The sequence below is a fragment of the Lissotriton vulgaris genome, chromosome 9 (genome assembly GCF_964263255.1).
Source record: "Lissotriton vulgaris chromosome 9, aLisVul1.2, whole genome shotgun sequence".
Lineage (NCBI taxonomy): Eukaryota > Metazoa > Chordata > Amphibia > Caudata > Salamandridae > Lissotriton > Lissotriton vulgaris.
In genome coordinates this window covers 251,733,661-251,753,306 of record NC_141697.1, presented here as the reverse complement: position 1 = coordinate 251,753,306, position 19,646 = coordinate 251,733,661, and the positions used below count along the sequence as shown (strand labels likewise).

Below are 19,646 nucleotides of genomic sequence, written 5' to 3'. Positions count from 1 at the left end.
AACTTTAGAACCTTAAATTATATCACTGCATTGAATGGCTTTTATTTGAATTAGTGACCCACACCTTTTCTGCTGTGACAATTTTATTACTGAATCAAGTCAGGTGTCCTCCTCTTACTATATAAGCCTTTATTTTTTATAGATAGAGCAACATTATGGTCTTTTAAATCATACACAAGAAAACTGTTGTACAATGTGAACTCTAACCAAAATTTGTTCAAGGTGCTCTCAAATACGATGATCACAGAAAAGACAAAGTGAAGAAAAGTAATTGCCCAGGGACCCACCGTTTAGTCTAGCTAGGATTGAAACCATGATCTCTGGGTGAGGGCCCATAACTAGTTATTGCCCTTGGTCCAACCAAAGCTTCTGACTGGCCAAGGCAAGTCATGGAAGTGCATTCGAAATATTGTTTTTTTTTTTAAAGATGGAAAAGCAGTGAAAACACTCTTCATCATAGAAGAGGTGCACCTTGGGCAGAAACAGTGCATGATTCCTTCCTTCAGGGGACAGGTACAACTAGGGTAGCATCAGCAATGGCTTTTCCATCATAGGACTGCTACAAATCGAGCAGCAGCAGTGCAAAAAAATAAGCTACTTACCTGTAACTGTAGTTCTGTATTGGTATATTTCATATATTCACATGCTTGAATCATTAATTTCCTGTTGTCGAAGTGGAACTCCCATGGCATCGTTTGAAAGCACTGTAATGTTAAACATATCCTGGAAAGGACCTAAAGCCTTCACTTTAGTAACATATCTCTGTCATTTAAAAGAGATTAAACTTCAACCAATCAGGTTGTAGCACCCCGCAGAACACATTCCTCAGAGGCTTCTGTCGCTCAGAGTTTCAGAACACAAGTGTTAACATGTATAGTACCAAAGAGAAAGGTGAGCCTCACAGGGGAGGGTAGTGGGTTGCATGTGAATCTATGAAAGAGAACAATACTGGAGGACTACAGTTACAGGTAAGTAACTTATTTTCTTACTCCAGTATTGGATCTTTCATATATTCACATGCTTGAATCAGATTAAAAAGGACATTTTTTGCATGAACATAGGAATACATTTGTACGCTTAGCCATGCATATATATATCTATATATATATATCTATATATCTATATATATATATGAAGTGCTGCGAAATATTGCAGATATATATATATATATATCTGCAATACTTCGCAGCACTTCACCGTTTCCTTGGCGAAAAACAAGGCAAGGACCACTTCTTGTAGTTTCTGCAGCATTTTATTTACCCCAACAGCTTGCCATGATGCGTTTCGGCCGTCCCTATACATATATAAACAATGTAAAATGTGCATAATAGATTTGGGACATTATTAGCTCAAATAGTACGGGACAGACCTGAATCCCCCATTATTACACATATTCATACATCGTCCGGCAGATCAGACCACACGCAACAAGAGATAAACAAAGCCTTCTGCACTTATCTCAGTACTCTTTACGCAGCCCCAGCACACGACACTGACACATCTATAGATGACTTTTTACGAGATTCAACAATTACCGCCATACCGACGGACATACAGGAAGAAATAGCGGGCCCTATATCCCAACAAGAAATATGTATCGCGATTAAAGGCCTAAATCGTAATAAGGCACCAGGCCTAGACGGTCTGCCTATAGAATTTTATCAAACCTATTCGGATGCCTTGGTTCCCAAATTGGAAGAAGTATATAAGGCAGCCCTAGCGGCCGGCCACTTACTGCAGTCCACTATGCAGGCCCTGGTCACCTCCATACTCAGGCCGGGCCGCGATAGCTCAGACATCACTAATTATAGGCCTCTATCTCTATTGGCAACCGAATATAAGATTTTAAGCAAAGCGCTTGCAAACCGTATACAACCTTATCTCAACACCCTCATACGAAGTGACCAATGTGGATTTCTACCGAATAGCATCATGTCCGTTAATACCAGACGATTACACTAGGTTATGAATGCTACTCCAGCTGCCTATCCGGCCGCGGGTTGTCTGGCATTAGAGCTACGCCAGGCCTTTGATTCCATAACCTGGGACTACATGTTCACTACCCTACAACGCTTTTGTTTCCCTGATGCCTATCTCAAATGGGTGCCCCTACTCTACACCTCTCTCACGGCGAGAGCTCCCACCGGACAGCATATCTCTCGCGAGTACGAGATCCACAGGGGTACACTGCAGGGATGCCCTCTGTCTCCCCTGTTGTTTGTACTTGCGTTGGAACTCTTAGCAATAGCCCTGAGACAGTCAGCAGAACAGTTAGGAATACCCATTGATGGCACAGCCCACCTCACCTCTATATATGCAGATGATATTCTCTTGTATCTTCGTGACTTGTCTGTCGAAGCCACACCCCTCCCCACTATCCTTTTGGACTTTGGAAAGATCTCAGGCCTCGTTATTAACTCAAGGAAATCAAATGTCTTTTTCTTTCGGGAGGGGCCACGCCCAGATGAGGTACAAATTGGTACCTATACGCTGCCCATAACCCACACCATATTAAAATATTTAGGAATACAGGTCTACAGATCACAGGCTGGAGGGTAATCTCTTGAAGGCCATAACGGCACTATGCTCGAGTGTGGCCTTTTGGACATCCTTGCCCCTCTCGGTGATGGGGCGATTTGCCATCTCTAAGATGGGAGTACTTCCTCAGTTATTATATTTTTTTGTGAACCTGCCCATAGTGGTTCCTCAATCCATATTCCCCACCTTGAACACTATCCTGGTGGAGCTCATATGGGGTGTGGGTCGCCGAAAGTGAGGAAAGCTACAACTGGAGTCTCTATTGGACAGCAGGGAGGAATCTACAAGAAATAGGGTTATGTCAAGGGATATTGATCGGGGCATGCTACATTCCCTGATCCTACCCAAAGCTAGGATCCCCCTGGAGGGACCCCAATTGCTGAGGACTGCGCTACAATGCTGGAAGAAAGCTCTGCTGTATACATCAGATGTAAACCCTTACTCTATTAATGTCCCTTTGCTGGGTATTCCCATTCCCGGGGATAGGCTCACAAAGGCTAGAATACGCGCCTGGACAGAGGCAGGTGCGGAGGAGGTTGGCTCTTTCTTTGGCGATGGTAACCTCCTAGATCACGACACATTCGTACAGACTACTGGGGCACCAGAATGCCAGTATCTACTACACGCAATCGTATCACCCTATATCAGGAACACTTGGGCGCCACAACGCTGAGAGCCCCTGCAACATGACCTGGTCTATTTACTATATTATATGGGAGCTGGGGGACATATTATCAAATGGTTGTACACCGGTATCAGGGCGCATGCTGGTATCACAAACCTCAGGACAAAATGGGCCGAGGACACTGGCTTAGAATTCACTGACAAAGCCTGGGTGAGCATGATAGAACATCCCAGGAGGGTTTCCCGCAACGTTAAACTGAAATTTATCTAAACAATGGTCCTTTCTGCTGCAGTCTTGGGATCTGAGGAAAAAGTCTTTAGAATTATTAATTAATTTAAGCGGAAGTCAGATGGAACTTTTGGTGTTAATTTTGGATTCATTTGCAGAATCAGACTATCGCTTCTGAATTGTAGGAAAGGATCTTGAAAGGTGAAAGCCTGTATTTCACCAACATGTCTTGCTGACATTAGTGCCAACAGGAGAGCCACTTTCCAAGACAGAAATGTAATGTCCAATTTGTGCACAGGCTCACATTGACCTTTCGTTAGTTGAGAAAACACAATATTTAGTTGCCAGAGTGGGGGCGGACGTTTTACTGGAGGGTAGACCCTAAACAGATCTTTGAGAAATAGTTTGTAAAGTCTGTCGCTGATCTTCTGAAACTGGATATGTCCACTAGGTGAACTTTAATGGAAGCATGAGCGAGATCTGATCGTGGCAGATGAAGTAAATAAGGAAGGATTTCTTCCGGTGTAAATGACACTGGGTGCACGTTGGACCAGATAAAAAAATCGCTTTCATTTAAGACTAAGTCTTGTTTGTACCATCTGCATGAGCTCTAACTAAAATATCCCTGCATGGTCACGAGCTCTGACTAAAATATCCCTGCATTCTTCTGGGATGTTCAGATGTGCACCTTCATTGTATTTAGGAGTCAAGCTGACAAATGTAAGGATTTTAGCTCCAGATGAAATACTTGGTTTTGGCTCATTGTCAGTAGAGACGGGAGTGGTTGAAGTTAAATGTGCTGTCTCTCTGAAAGGAGAAGTAGCTCAGTGAACCAGTGTTGCCTTGGCCACCTTGGAGCGAGAAGAATGATCCTGCAGGGGTCTGACTTCATGAGAATCCTTGAGAGGACAGGAGTTGGAGGAAAAGCATGGGCAAAGATTCCAGACCATGCAACTGAAAAAACATTCCCCCACAACCCTGTTTGTGGATGCCAGTTTACGTAAAATCAAACTAAGTACACAGATTGCCAGCCACCCACTTACTTAAATCCTCTATTTTTGAGGGAACAAACCATAAGAGACTTCCTGGTTCGTACGGGTATATACTCAAACCCTTTTATTATTTATTTGTTTTTTGTCTTTTTTTAAGTATTGATGTATGAAAGGGACACCTTTTCGTTTTGTACACCTTATATATAATTATTTACAATTCACGATTATTTGCAACACAAACACATACACATAACTAGTTGTATTATACAAAGTGAATTGCTCTGATATATATACACACAAATATTCATACTACGAAGAAAAAATCATCCGTAATTCCATAAAGACCAGAGTCAAAAGTATAAACTTGATGACAATCATAAATCAATGAACTACAGTTGAATGTAGGCAGTTCAAAAAAGGAAATAGATTAGCCATTTATTGGTCGAATGGACTGAATGAATTAATTTGAAGTCTATTTTTCCTTTTTTGAACTGCCTATATTCAACTGTAGTTCATTGATTTATGATTGTCATCAAGTTTATACCTTTGACTCTGGTCTTTATGGAATTACGGATGATTTTTTCTTCGTAGTATGGCGGCGAAGTTTGGGCATTTTGCGTTCTCGTTTGTGGCGAACAGGTCGATGTCTGGATGCCCCCACTGCTGGAAGTACGGCAGCACCGAGGGATGAATCTCCCACTCGTGCACCTGATGGCTGTGTCTGCTGAGCAGATCCGCCATCTGGTTGTCCTGGCCCGGGAGGTGCTCCGCCATGAGAAAAATGTTCCTCTGAATGGCCCACTTCCACATGCTCTGAGCCAAGTGTGACAACTGTGGAGAGTGAGTACCTCCCTGCTTCTGAATGTAATACATGGCCGTCATGTTGTCCGTCCGCATCAACACAACCTTGCCGCACAGATGTATCTTGAAAGCCTTCAGTGCCATGAAGATTGCCATCAATTCCAACAGATTAATGTGCATCTTCTTCTGTTGATCCAACCATAGTCCCTGCACTGTATAATGAAGGAGATGCGCCCCCCACCCCAGGAGGGATGCGTCCGTCGTGAGCACTACTTGTGGTACAGGCTCTTGGAACGGTCGTCCCTTGCAAAGGTTGCTTGGTTCCACCAATGCAGAGAGTTGTACGCACGACCGGTCACCAACACTAGGTCCTTCAATTGTCCTTGAGCCTGATTCCACTGTCGTGCTAGACACTCTTGGAGCGGACGCATGTGCAGTCTCGCGTGCGGGACTATGAAGATGCAGGAGGCCATCATGCCTATCAACTGCAGAAACACTCGCGCCTGTAGCGAGTGTTGTGGCCTGAATTTGCGAATCAGTAGTTGCATGCTGTCGATTCGTACTGAGTGTGGCTGGGCTGTAGCCGTCACAGTGTCCAACGTCGCTCCCAAGTATTGCTGTACTTGAGCGGGTTGAAGATGCGACTTGGGATAGTTCAAAGAAAATCCCAAACTGTGCAGAAGATGAATTGTGCGGGACACGTGGCTGGCGCACTGCTGGGCCGACTTCGCTTGCACAAGCCAGTCGTCCAGGTAAGGGTAGTGTAACGGAGCAGGGAAGAGTACCCCTCGGGAATGGTGGAGCCCGTGCCCTGCTGACGGTGCATTTCCGCCTTCTCCACAGACCAACGAGTGGGAGAACGGAATGACCGAACCGGACGGCGAGGGAGAAGAGAGCGGCTCCTTTAAGTGGGCGTTTGCAACTAAGGAGGAAGGCCCGGCCCCGAAGGACGTAACAGCAACCGGATTGGTGAAAAGTCAGGAAGTACTGTACACGGGGTGTGTAATCACCCCGGAGGAGAAGTCGGAAGCTGGTGGAACGGAGAGGAGCGGACGAAGCGGAGGCGGAGAAGAAGACAGAGAGTGCCTGGAAGAACAGCGCGGAGAAGACGGAGGGACCGAGACCAGAGGAGAGCCAGGAGGCCAACGACCCCGCGAACTCCCTCCCGAGGGAGGAGTGTGGCTGTCACAGGTACAGCGGCGTTGGGCAGCCTGGGTGGGGAGACGGAGTGCTAAAGAGTAGCAGTGTATATATCCCGGTTTGTCCCTTCCCTCTGTGCTTTGCCTACCCTTCCACTACCTTTTACCTTCCCTGTTCCTCCAAGCACCCCCCCCCCCCCCCCCCCCTTATCCTACGTTCACGGAGCACTGTGTATATAGCAAGCACGAGTCACTGGGTTCACCCTCACTTTCCCCGGTTCCCTTGGTGCACCTCCCCTAGAGGACTGTGACCTAACGGCATCCCTTCTTGTTGGTCTCTTTCATGTGGCGGAGCCGACTGTATCCGGTGTGAAGACCCACCCCCATATCTGAGTGAGAAAAACGGGAGAAGACCAGCGCCACGGACCACAGTACCTTTGCCCGAGAAAGACTGACCTTCAGGACCCGAAAGACGTTTATGTCAAAGGCCATAAGAACCTTAAAAATAAAACCATCTTTAAATCCCACACCTGGTGTCACAGTCGTCCCTACTCCCATGCCCACACTGGTGTCAGAAGTGGGATCTGCCCCATCAGAAGCGACCATGGCAATGGAACAGGTGATACAGACTCTTATAGAAGGTCAACAAAAGCTAGAATGGGCGATAAGCCAACAGATCAACACCGCTGATGCAGACCGGGACTTGTTCCGAACCTCTATGTCACAGCAAATGGACTCCCTACAAAAGGCAGTACAAGCCCCAAGTACATCCTCTCCCTTGGATAGAAGACCAGTCGGACCCCACCCTTCAGGAGTGGCCTTACAGAAATATGTGGTCGGGGAAGACCCCGACGCGTTCCTGTTAAATTTTTAACGTGCGGCAAGGGCGTGTGGGTGGCCTGAAGAAAAATGGCCCTTCTTCTTGGCCCCGTTACTGACCGGAGTAGCACAGACTGCCTATCAGGTAGCAAACCATTCTGGAACGTCCTCCTATGCCGACATAAAAGTGGTGATTCTGGACCACCTAGGGATGGATGCGGAAGCATACAGGCTCCGTTTTAGAAAGGAGAAGGGAATCACAGGAGAGAATCCCAAGACCATGTATCTACGTGTCAAGATGGCCGCTGAGAAATGGCTCAGACCCGACATTAGAAGCAAGGAGGAAGTCATGTCCAGCATCATACTTGAACAGTTTATGGAGGTTTTGCCTTATGGCACACAGTGATGGTTAAGGCAACACCCAGGACTGACGGCGGCTCAAGCCATTAAGATGGCAGCCAACTATAACAGGGCAGCACCCCGTACTTTTCCATGGGATACCAACAGAAGCAGTAAATCCACTCCTACTCCGTCCAGAACAGAGAAAAAGAAGCCGGTCCCCGAACCACTCAAACCACGCCCATTTAAACCAGAGGGACCCACTATGAAGGGGCCCCAGTGCTTCGAATGCGGAGAGTGGGGTCACATAGCCAGGATGTGTCCCCAACGAAGACCCTCCGAAGAACCCATGAAGGGCGGCTATATTCCCAGAGCCGTGATGTACACCGCCGAAATGGGCCCTTAATTTTACGTAAGGGTACGGGTAAATAAGAAATTAGTGAAAGCCTTACTTGATTCGGGATGTCGGCAGTCAGTCGTCCAGGAACGGCTGTTACACCCCACCCAGATAGGCCACGAGGGTACAGTCCACATTAGGTGCGTTCACGGCGACGTCAAACCATACCCTATGGCCCGCATAACCATGCACCCGATAGGTAGGGAACCATGTTCAGTGAAAGTGGGAGTGGTCCGATCCTTGCCAGAGGAGTTAATAATAGGAGTAGACAACCCAGATTTCCTATCCCTGTTTAAAAGGGAGTTAAAAGACCACCCTGCAGGGGCTTACCTGTCCATAGAACCCTGGGTGTTAGATAGGGGTTTCAAATTTGCACAGGCCAACGATCCCTCCCTATTGAATGCGTGGGAGGCGGCTCACCTCTCTCAGACCACTCCTGCCCAGGGATACCCCAGATTCAGAATAGAAAACGACCTACTGTATAGAGAAGGGAAAAAAGGGGAACCAACCCAATTAGTGGTACCAAAGGATTTCAGGGAGCAGATTATTTTCTACGCCCACACCCACCTAACTGCTGGACATAGTGGGGCTGAGAAAACGACACAAAACATATTGCGGCTCTTTTATTGGCCAGGTATATACAAGGAGGCAGAGAACTACTGTAAATGTAAATGTAAATGTAAATGTATTTATATAGCGCAAATCGCCCACATCGCAGGCATCTATGCGCTTGCTTAGGGAACCCGTCCTGGTATTCCCCTGTGAGATAGCCCCGGCAGGGTATCCACAAGGTGAAAGCCAGGCATCCCGCCGCGAGGGGCCGTTGTGGAGATTAAACAAGCTATTGCCCAGAGTCGCAGAGTGTGAACCCGTGAGTCGAGTAGGCACCGGAGCGAGAATTATCGAGTCCGTGGAATTATTGAGCCCAAGACCCGCCGAGGCAGGGAATTGATCCCTGGTCCAGGGCCGATCTCAGCTTCCGGGTCTGCCGCCTCTAACCCCTGAGCCACACTTGTAGACAATGCGAGGTGTGCCAAAAGAAGAACCTAACCCGACCACCAGCGGTACCCCTGCAACCCCTCCCAATAATAAGCAACCCATGGGACAGGGTGGGGATGGACTTAATTGGTCCCTTACCCCGCACGTCAAGAGGACATACATATGCCCTCGTGGTGGTCGATTACAACACAAGGTTCCCGGAGGCCTTTACCCTCAACGCCCCGACTACCAAGAACGTAGCTGACAAACTGGTGGAGTTGTTCTCAAGGGTGGGGTTTCCACAAGAGATCCTAACGGATCAGGGGACTCCCTCTGTTTCCCGGATATTGGGAGAGGTATGCAAGATGCTTGACCTCCATCACATCCGAACGTCCGCCTACCATCCCCAGACGGATGGCCTCGTAGAGAGGTATAACAGGACGTTAAAAACAACCCTCAAGAAGTTAATAACTGCCGAAAACAAGGACTGGGATAGAATGTTACCCCTAGCCCTATATGTGGTGAGAGCACAAGTACAGAGCAGTTTGGGGTTTTCACCATTTGAGCTACTGTACGGCCGTCAACCACGTTCTCTTTTAGAGATAACCAGGGAAGCCTGGGAGAGGGAGGAGGCAGCCGAACAGAGAAACCTTCTGGAGTATACCCAGCAGTTACGATCCAGACTGGGAAAACTAAGGGACTTGGCATACTCGAACTTAGAAAAATCCCAAACTACTCAAAGACGGTACTACGATAAGGGAAAGAAATGGAGGGCCCTAGGAATAGGGGATTGGGCCCTGTGCTCCTACCCTCTTCCACAAAATTTTTTTGGAGTGAGTGGAAGGGCCCCTATAAGGTGGTAGAGACCTTTGGACGTACCACATACAGTCTACAAATGTCCCCTAATAGGAGACAAACCTTCCACATCAATCTCCTCAAGAGATAGTTAGGACAGCCCCCTCGCCCAGCCAATCTAACACTACCATCCGGTAGTACCGGGTCAACTTTGGAGCACCTTCCAGTGAATGCAGAGCTGACCGAGACAGAAAGAAAGGAGCTGACAAAGACTCTACACCCATTCTCCCCGATCTTCTCAGACACCCCGGGTTGTACACATATGGCGGAACACCAAATCCACACAAAAGAAGGACAGGTAGTGAAACAGAGGGCCTATCGCATTCCAGCAGCAAAAAGGGAGGACGTGAGGAAGGAGGTACAGGAAATACTCAGGCTGGGAGTAATAAGACCTTCAAAGAGTAACTGGGCGTCCCCCATAGTCATGGTTCCTAAACCCGACGGGTCTACCCATTTTTGTATGGACTTCCGAGCCCTGAATGCTGTGTCGTCTTTTGACGCATTTCCGATACCCCGGGTGGATGAACTAATACAACGGATAGGGGAAGCTCGAGATATAACCACCCTTGACCTGACCAAAGGGTATTGGCAGGTACCGCTCAGGGAGGAGGACCGACACAAAACTGCCTTTGCGACAGAAGATGGGCTCTTTGAATTTACTATTCTACCTTTCGGGCTCCATGGAGCCCCAGCCACATTCCAGCGTTTAATGAACACAGTGTTGGCTCCACACACCAAATACAGCTCGGTGTATCTTGTTGATATAGTCATCTTTAGCACTTCTTGGGAGGAACATATGAAACATATAACCAAAGTCCTAACTGCCTTACAAGCAGCCGGACTCCATGTGAATGCAAGGAAATCAAGAGCAGCGTTCCCTAAAGTAAAATACCTGGGGTTCATGCTAGGGGAAGGCGTTATAGCCCCTCAAGAGGAAAAGATCAAAGCCATAACCAACACTCCCTTCCCATCCACTAAAAGGGAACTGAGAGCATTCCTAGGCCTCATAGGGTATTATAGACGCTTCATCAGGAATTTTGCAGACCTTTCCAGTCCCCTAACCGACCTCCTACGGAAAAACATTAGAAACACCCTTCCGAACCCTCCCTCAGAGGAGGCCCACAAAGCCTTCCAGCCCCTAAAGAAAGCCCTTACTACGAGCCCAGTCCTCATTCCTCCGAACTTTGGTAAACCCTTTTCCCTAGCCACAGATGCCTCAGACTCTGGCATTGGGGCCGTCTTGTCACAGGAAGGGGATGATGGAGCAGAACATCCCATACTCTATATAAGCAGGAAGCTCCATCCAAAGGAATGGAAGTATCCCACGGTGGAAAAAGAGTGCCTGGCCATCCGATGGGCGATAGACAAGTTGAGGTACTACCTGGAGGGTAAGGCCTTCGTTCTCTACTCGGACCATGCACCCCTTCAGTGGATGCAAAAAAAACGTTCCCAAAACGCCAGAATACTGCGCTGGTTTCTATTCCTACAACCTTTTGCCTTCACAGAGTACATCGGAAAGGTATGGACAACGGGAATGCCGATTTTCTCTCCAGGATGCCCATTCTCCCCGATCGGGAGAATCCAGGGGGGGAGGAATGTAACGGAGCAGGGAAGAGTACCCCTCGAGAATGGTGGAGCCCGTGCCCTGCTGACTGTGCATTTCCGCCTTCTCCACAGACCAACGAGTGGGAGAACGGAATGACCGAACCGGACGGCGAGGGAGAAGAGAGCGGCTCCTTTAAGTGGGCGTTTGCAACTAAGGAGGAAGGCCCGGCCCGAAGGACGTCACAGCAACCGGATTGGTGAAAAGTCAGGAAGTACTGTACACGGGGTGTGTAATCACCCCGGAGGAGAAGTCGGAAGCTGGTGGAACGGAGAGGAGCGGACGAAGCGGAGGCGGAGAAGAAGACAGAGTGCCCGGAAGAACAGCGCGGAGAAGACGGAGGGACCGAGACCAGAGGAGAGCCAGGAGGCCAACGACCCCGCGAACCGCCGTGCCACACTCCCGAGGGAGGAGTGTGGCTGTCACAGGTACAGCGGCGTTGGGCAGCCTGGGTGGGGAGACGGAGTGCTAGAGAGTAGCAGTATATATATCCCTGTTTGTCCCTTCCCTCTGTGCTTTGCCTACCCTTCCACTACCTTTTACCTTCCCTGTTTCTCCAAACACCCCCCCCCCCCTTATCCTACGTTCACGGAGCACTGTGTATATAGCAAGCATGAGTCAGTGGGTTCACCCTCACTTTCCCCGGTTCCCTTGGTGCACCTCCCCTAGAGGACTGTGACCTAACGGCCTCCCTTCTTGTTGGTCTCTTTCATGTGGCGGAGCCGACTGTATCCGGTGTGAAGACCCACCCCCATATCTGAGTGAGAAAAACGGGAGAAGACCAGCGCCACGGACCACAGTGCCTTTGCCCGAGAAAGACTGACCTTCAGGACCCGAAATACGTTTATGTCAAAGCCCATAAGAACCTTAAAAATAAAACCATCTTTAAATCCCACACCTGGTGTCATGGTCGTCCCTACTCCCACGCCCACAGGTAGACATGAATGTGTTGTCTCCGAAGGTATGCTGCCACTGTCGCCAAGCACTTGGTGAACACTCTGGGAGCAGTGGTCACTCCAAAGGGTAGCATCTTGAACTGGTAATGCTTGTTTTGTATAGTGAACCTGAGGTATTTCCTGTGTGCCTGATGTATGGGTATATGGAAATATGCATCCTTCAGATCCAGAGTTGCCAGGAAATCCCCCTGACTGAGCAATGGCGGGACCTCCTGCAGAGTCAGCATGTGGAAATGTTCTGAAAGGATGTACAGGTTCAGGGGTCTCACATCCAGAATGGGTCTGAGAGACCCGTCCTTCTTTGGGACTAAGAAATAGAGAGAGTACACCCCTGTTCCGTGCTCCTCTAGAGGCACCAGTTCTATGGCCCCTTTTTGCAGCATGCTTGCCACTTCCTGCTGTAATAAGGTTAAGTGCTCTGCGGACATAGGATGGTGTCTTGGTGGTATGTCGGGTGGAGTGGATGTCAGTTCTAAACAATACCCGTACTGGATATGTTGCCTCACCCACCTGTCTGTGGTAATGCCTTCCCAGACTGGTAGGAACTGCTGGAGTCGTCCCCCGACCGGTGTTATATGGTCTGGGGGCAGTGACAAGACGTCACTGTTGGTATTTGCTGAGGACCTGGTGTTATTATTTCCGCGTCCTCTGCCTTTGGTGCTGTTACCACGGTATCCGCCTCTATTTGTCTTGTTAAAGGTGGTCTGTGCACCACCTCTACTGTATTGTGTCTGCTGAGATGTTTGCGCCCTTGACGGCCCTCTACTACCTGAGCGACGAAAAGAAGCCCCTCTAAACTGTTGAGACTGCAAGGCCCCCATAGACTTAGCCGTCTCGGTGTCCTTCTTGATCTTTTCAAGAATCGTGTCAACGTCAGGCACAAACAAGAAATCTGGGTTAACGGAGTGATTGAGCAAATTCGTTTGTATTTCTGGCTTAAACCCTGAAATTCACAACCATGCCTGCCTCCGTAGCATCACACTAGTGTTAATGGCCCTGGTTGCAGTGTCCGCTGAATCTAGGGCACACTTGATAGAAGCGTTTGATATCAGTTTCCCTTCCTGAATCAACATTTCCGCCCCCTCTTTCTATGCATCAGGCAAGTGTTGCAACAGTTGCTCTAGGGTATCATAGTGAGCCCTATCGTATCTAGCCAGTAGAGCTTGTGTATTGGCTATTCTCCAAATATTAGCTGCCTGCGCAGCAACCCGCTTCCCAGAGGCTTCTAACACTTTAGATTCTTTGTCTGGGGGAGGAGCATCACCACTTGTTTGTGAGTTCGCCCTCTTCCGGGCATTGGAGACCACCAAAGAGTCCAATGGCAATTGACCCCTTATATACGTAGGGTCCACAGGAGCAGGCCTGTATTTCTTTTCAATACGTGGGTTCACCACCCTTGCTCTGGTTGTGTCCTTGAAAATGTCATTGGCGTGCTTAAGGACACCCTTCAGCATCGGCAGCGTCTTCACTGACCTGTCCGACGTAGAGAAGGTATCAAACAGAAAGTCCTCCTCAACTGGGTCTGCATGCATGACCACATCATGGTTCAACACTGCCCTTTCAAGTAGAGCGTTGAATGCCGCAGTATCCTCTGCGGGGGCTGTCTTTACTTGGTAAGACTGGGCGTCCGCCGTGCCTTGATCGTCGGGCACATCCTGCAAGTCATCCTGATTAGATTCATCAGGATAGTTGAATTGCTCGTCATTCTGGTCATCCCCCCCACCATCCTCAGTGCGTGTGGGGGAATGAGTAAAGGCTTGTCCATAAGGCCTTACGGACTCGAAAAGGACCGGCGAGGAAGCAGAGTCTCTTTTCCTTTTGAGCGGAATTTGATAGGATTCCATTGGCTTCTCTGGCAAGATCTTCCGTTTGAAGAGGGTGAGTCTTCCGGTTGCAGAGTCAATGTACAACTTCTTTGAGCTTTCAGAAGAAGGTGGAGCCGACGCCTTCAGGGGTGGCGGTCGTTCCTTTAAGCTTTGACATCAATTTGCCAGGGTCGGTGCCCTGTGCCGGCTTAGAAGTTTTAGGTCTTGCAGTCGGAGGCAGTCCAAAAACTATAGGTGGGGGCCCCGATGGCTGTTTGACTTTTTTCACGGCCATCGCCAACTTCGAGCCAGGTGTTGCGCTGGGATCCCCAAAATGGCCGCGGCTTGATGCGTCACGTTCCAACGCCAGCATTTTGTGCTTGTTTTCGAGAACCTTCACCAGCATCAACTTGTATGCATTCGGACTGAGGGGTGGCTGAGACTCAAGTCCGTCTTCAGTGTCCATGCCCCCGAGGGCAGCCTTAGATGACGTCGCACCGTCTCTTCGGGCCTTCGGCACCTTCTTGGATGTACCGATCTTCGGGTTGGCACCCTTCTGTAACCCCGAAGGAGCAATGACACTCTGAGCCTTCATAGGATCCGATGGAACGAGGCTTCGCGAAACGAATACTGATTAGGCCAGTTTCAGTTTCGGTTTCAAGTTGTCTTTAGTCAGTTTCGTTTTCGTTTTCGAAGGCGTACCACCGAAGGCTCTGAATTATTCTTAGCCGGGCAAGGTTGCGGGGCTGTAGAATGAGTAGAAAGATCTTGGCTAAGGCCTTCCGGCGATGCTTCGACCTGAGCCGTTGACAAGACAGGGTCACTATCGACCCCCGAATGTTCGGGCGGGTCTTGCTCATCGCTGGAGCCGCCCTCCGCGGCTCCAATAGCCATACCGTTGTCTCTTACCTCGACGGCTTCATCGTCTTCGATGTGCTCATCGTCTACCTCTTTTCTGTAGTAAGAATCTTGACAGGAGACCGGGTCGGAGAAGTGCTCCGGTTCCTCCTCTTGGACGCCCTCGTCGTCCCCAGCCTTGAAGATATCCCCCACATCCGACGCTCTCCGCGCCGTTAGTCTCGCCTCACGTCGAAGAGCGAGCGCCTCTTCCAACCTGAATTTCGAACAGGCCAAGCAACTCTCCTCGTCGTGGTCTGGAGACAGACATCTGTTGCACACAGGGTGCACGTCTGAGAGAGGGTACTTCGCGTTACAGACTGAGCAACGTTTAAACGGGGCCTGGAATTCCATCGTCGATGTCAATCTCCGTTCGGGCCTAAAAAGCTGAGCGCACACGTGCTCAAGTATCCGGGAAACCGGATAAGTTAACTCAGAACCGAACGAAGTACAATACCGACGCTTAAAGAGGCCTTTTGGCCTGAAGAAAACAAGTTTTTCCTATAGGTTCCGAACAAGAGTCACGGAACACATCCGAACCCAATGGCGGAAAAAACAATTTGAGGATGGAGAGGATGCCCATGCGCACTGTAGTCCAGGGGAGGAGCCACCTATCTCGTGATACTTCAAAGACTCTTCCAGGACAACAAGGTGCAATCATCCGGACCCAACACTAGGCGGCGATCTATGCACAAGATATGAATTTAGCGGCCCACATGCCTCGAACATATTGTCTGTCTTTCTGGAGTTGGATAAGCTTTGTTCAGCAGTGTCCAATGTAGCCCCTAAGAACTTTATCCTCTTGGATTGCTGAAGGGCTGACTTTAGTCGATTTAGCATAAGGTCAAATTTGCTGAAAAGGTGTAAGCAGGCGTTGTTTAAACTCTGTGTAGATTGATCGGAAGGTGCCTTGAACAGCCAGTCGTCGAGCTACAGAAAGACTTGGTATTCCTCCTGTCTTAAGAATACCGCTACTGGTGCCTCACACTATGTGAAAATGCGAGGGGCAGATTTTAGGCCAAATGGAAGGACCTTGAACTGATAATGGCTAGCAGCTACTGTGAATCTTAAAATTCTTTGATGGGTGGATGTATCAGGACATGAAAATATGCATCTTGGAGATCAAATGTTGTCATATAATCTCCTGGTTTTTGCAGTTATAGGATATCCTTCAGTGCAACCGTACAAAATGTCTGTTTCCTGAGATATTTGTTCAATTTTCTTAGGTCTAGGATGGGCCTTCATTCCACTGGCTTCTTCTGGACTAAGAGGATACAGGAATAAAAACCTCTTCCCTTCCTGTTTCCAGGGACTCTTTCAGCCCCTTTGCTGAGCATGGTCTGGATTTCTAACCTGAGAAGATGCAGATGTTTTGGCGGGGACTTCCGGGGTGGAGTCGGAGGTGGTTTTTAAATGAATTCCAGCGTGTGGCCGAATTGATACAGATCCAATACCCATTGGTCTTTTATTTTCCTCCATTCATGAAGGTGATTGGCTATCTTGCCTCCAAGGCATGTCTGAGGGGACAGAGATAAAGCTGTTGCCTGTAATTTGTCACTGTCAACATCCTGTATCTTTGCCCTGACAATCCAGTTTTATTTTCTGGGTTTGCCTTGTGTAGGCTGCCTGAGGAAGCTGTCGCTGCTGGTACTGCTAATGAAATAGTTGTGAGCCAGATTGGTATGATGGGTACCTGTAGTATTGATAACTTCCTATGTAGGAGAATTGCCCTCTACCTCATGCGCCACAAAAAGGTATTTAACAATGCGGCAGGGTACCCAGTGACTTGGTGGTATCAGTGTCCGTTTTTATGGATTGGAGAGCATTGTTAATGTGTTTCCCAAAGAAGGATTCACAATCATATGGGAGGTTAAGAATCATACTTTGCACCTCTGGTCTGAAGGCAGTGCCAGTTGCTGAAAACCTGTGGATGCAATGCCCATCATCTTGAAGACAGTCAAGATATGGTGCGATGTCTGACCACATTTGTCAGTCATATCTTCCAAGCACTGCCAAAGAGTTTGCTGCTCACACCATGTGTGCTGACATTGAAAAAAAACGTTTTGCAATGATGTCCAGGCGCCTACCTTACTTATCTGGAGGTGCAGAGATTGGCGCAGGTGGATGCTTAGAACAGCGCTGTGCAGCTTGAGTGATTACAGAGTGAAATTTGGTATACCCAATGAAGCAAGCAGGAGAATCTTCTGGCGTTTTATATTTTTGTCCAAGCGTGGCAATCCTGTAGCCACTGTGGTTGGGGTTTTCATGGTCTTTATTCTTTTTTCCCAGATGCAATCCACGATGGAAACCGCTCTGAAGCTCTTCCTGAAGGGCTCCTTGAAGTCATATAAGAAGCAATCCGTTTGATTCATCGTTATGGAAAGACCAAACCTCTTTGCCGCTCACCCCAGAAGTATATGGAAACCTCATATGTCTTGAGGGGGCGAATCTGTGGTTGGTCGTGTTGTAAAATATGGTGTTGGAATAAGGTAATCATTAGTGTGGACATCTGGAAGTTCCCTCTCTTTTCTGTCGTTATCTTAAGATGAGGTATCGTGCACAGGCACCATAGAAAACTGTGGGGTATGCCTTCCGGAGACGGCTGTTGGTATATTTCTTGTGGTTTGTTAAATTGAGGGTTGTACTGGAGGAGTCTTTGGAGGTGCAGTCACCTGCCTGGGTGAAGTGGTTGTAGGTGGAAAGCGTTTGCTGTAATTTCTCCAGCATCGGTTGTAAGTCTGGGACCAATGCGCTTGGTACGCATACCCCGTTCTACTGATAATGTTGCTGTTGATATGGCTGAAACCGTTCCTGGTAATATAAATCCTCTTTTTGAAGGGGATAGTATTATTTACGATAGTAGCCTTCTTTCTCCTCCTGCCGGTATTTTACATGCTGTTCTGACGGAGTGCATGCAGTCCCAAAAGGACCATCATTTTCTGAATCAACCTCATCCAGGAGATGACTGGGTGGTACGAGTGACATTTTTCTTGGGGATTTATGTTCTGATATAAGGTATGTTGCTTCCCCATCTCTTTTGGTCATTCCTGAAAAAAAATGTCATCGACAATGTCGTCGTCATCGATGGGAGGTTTCACAGGCACTGCAGCTGGGATGGGTGACGCCAGTGATGGTGTTGTCGTCATTGAGGAGGCAGAGAGCAGTTTGACCCTTGATGGGATAGGCGCCATAGACAGTATCATGGACGATGTGGCAGTCGTCAATGATGATCCGATTACAATCACAGTTTTCACTGTTGTCGTGGTTGGTGTCGTAGTTGCCGCCGTAGTCCTCGTCCTCGTCGACGGCATGGTAGGCGATTTCTTAGTCAACGGTGGGCTCGGCGACGATCTATCCGTTGACGTGCCAACGACAGTTGTTTGAATTTGTGTGAAATTTGAGGTGGAGGTGTAGGAGGCTCTGACCTTGAATTTTCAGGCTTCTTTGAAGAAAAAAACATGTTCTTTATGCTTTTGAGAATGTTTTTCTGAGGGACCATGTTCCCTATGAGATTTTTCTGAATGTCCTCGCTCCTTGCAAGACCTAAGGTGGGTCTTTTTAGTAGATTTCCTGGGAGGCTCATTAGGAAAGTGAACTTTGGTCCTCTCCCTCTTGTGAACTTTCCTGGAGGATGAGGAAGAAACCTCACTGTCATCCTCAGAAACAGGGTCCTTCTTAGCCTTGCCGTAAGCTTTTGGAGCCACAACAGTAGCCTCCCCTCTATGTCCTTTAGAGATTTGGAAGAAAATGTATAACATACCTTACAATATTTCACTCTGTGGGATGGATAGAGGGAGTAAATGCAATCCTTTTGATGATCTTCTGAATGAAGCCAATTCTTGCCACATGGTCTAAAAATACCTTTTTTAACTTACTCTGACATTGTAGAGTTAGATTTGAAGCAGATGTTAATTGTAGCATAAAGTTGATATAAATAAATCTCTCAGAATACTGGAAATAAGCTGAACTGAGCAGAGTTCTGGGGAGACTCCCTCACACGACATGCAGTAGAAAATCTGAGAGACAGAAGCCTAGGAGGGAAGTGCTACAACCAGATTGGTTGAAGTTTAGTCTTTATTATATGAAAGAGATATGTACTAAAGTCAAGGCTTTAGGGCCTTCCAAGACTATGTTTCACATTACACTGCTTTCTAAACATACCGTGGGACTCCCATTTTGACGACGGGGAATGATTCAAGCATACAAATTTATGAAAGAGCCAATGCCGGAGTAAGCTTTACTTTCTCACAGAGCAGGGAAAGCATGGCAGTAGAAAAGGAAGCTTCCCTCTCAAACAGAAGGCAATACGTTCAATCTTTAATTTTCCACAGAAAAAATCCAGAAGGGCAGACTAATACAAGCTTTCATCTCTTGAAGAACATGTACAGTAAAGGTATGAGTGACATATAGTGTACAGACAGACCCCTTGGATTGGTGCCTAAGTCACTGAGATGAATAGGTGGATGAGTGAGGGAATATTCGAGTTCTGAAATCTCTCTCACTTAGGTGATATTTCAAGTTGGCATCCTGAAAGTCCTGCTGCTGTCACTTGGAGACCTGCTGTTTGTGTTAATTGTTTGGTTCTCCATGTATTGAAAAGTAGCTATTACCTACTAGGTCATTGATGTCACAGTCTATGTAACCAAGCTCTAGATATGCACACAGGTAACAACC

At 48.0% G+C, this 19,646-nt stretch overlaps 1 protein-coding gene across 2 annotated transcripts in view; it reads right to left on the bottom strand.

Annotated features, from left to right (window-relative positions):
* The window catches only part of LIN52 (lin-52 DREAM MuvB core complex component), a 426,175-nt gene that overhangs the window by 217,736 nt on the left and 188,793 nt on the right, over positions 1 to 19,646 (bottom strand). The window lies entirely within an intron of this gene.